The sequence below is a fragment of the Diospyros lotus genome, chromosome 12 (assembly GCF_014633365.1).
Source record: "Diospyros lotus cultivar Yz01 chromosome 12, ASM1463336v1, whole genome shotgun sequence".
Lineage (NCBI taxonomy): Eukaryota > Viridiplantae > Streptophyta > Magnoliopsida > Ericales > Ebenaceae > Diospyros > Diospyros lotus.
The window spans coordinates 22,517,761-22,518,752 of record NC_068349.1 but is presented as its reverse complement, the minus strand read 5'-3'; the positions used below and the strand labels follow the sequence as shown (position 1 = coordinate 22,518,752).

Below are 992 nucleotides of genomic sequence, written 5' to 3'. Positions count from 1 at the left end.
CTCTAGAGCCTAGATCAATAGGAACTTGGAGGGAGATGCAAACAAAATTTCTAAAAAAACTTCCCAGCTAATAGAACAGCATCACTCCAAAGGCAAATGATGAATTTCGTCTGTAAACCAAATGAAACATTTGCTCAAACTTGGGAACGTTTCAAGGACCTCTTACATTCTTGCCCACACCATGCCTTTGAGCAATGGCGGGTAGTTAGTTTCTTCTTTAATGGCTTAACTCCTAATTTGAAAATGCTGGTGTCCACCATGTGTAATGGTGATTTTTATGAAAAACCTCCTGAAGAGGCTATTGCATACTTTGACCATGTAGCCGAAAACTCTAGAAATTGGGAAGTTGGGCCATTAACCATGGGAGATTTGAGAGACCAATACAATCCACAACCAAAGGGAAAACTCCAATTAAATGAAACTGATGACATCAGTGCTAGATTAGCTCTGTTGACAAAGAAAATGGAAGAATTGGAGATGAAAAAAATGAAAGCTGTCAATGAGGTAGAGGTGCATTGTGTAGTGTGCGAAGCCAATAGCCATAGAACAGAGGAGTGTCCAACTCTCCCTGCTTTCAAAGAAGTGCTGTATGGCCAAACTTCAAACTCACAACCAAGGCAAACAGAGGGTAGGATATACCAAAACCAGAACCAGGGTGGAAATTATCAAGGGTACAACCCAAACTCAAACACCTACCATCCAAATTCTAGGAACCACCCAAATTTCTCTTGGAGAAATGACTCAGCACCTCAGCCACACCAACCATTTCCCTCACAACCACAGCCACAACCTCAGCCACAGCCCTACCAGCCTAACCAAGGACCATCTGGCTCATATCAGCCACCGCATAAGAGATCCCTAGAGGATACTCTACAACAATTTATGCAAGGGTAGATGGGGAACAATGCTCGGGTAGCAAAATTCCAAGAGCAAACAAATAGGGCAATTGAGGATATGAGGAGTCAGTTAACCAAGCTAACTCAAACTTTGAC

At 42.5% G+C, this 992-nt stretch overlaps 1 pseudogene; it reads right to left on the bottom strand.

The window, feature by feature from the left end:
- Positions 1-88: 88 nt before the first annotated feature.
- LOC127787782 (small nucleolar RNA R71) lies at positions 89-188 on the bottom strand (annotated as a pseudogene).
- Between the last annotated feature and the right edge of the window lie 804 nt (positions 189-992).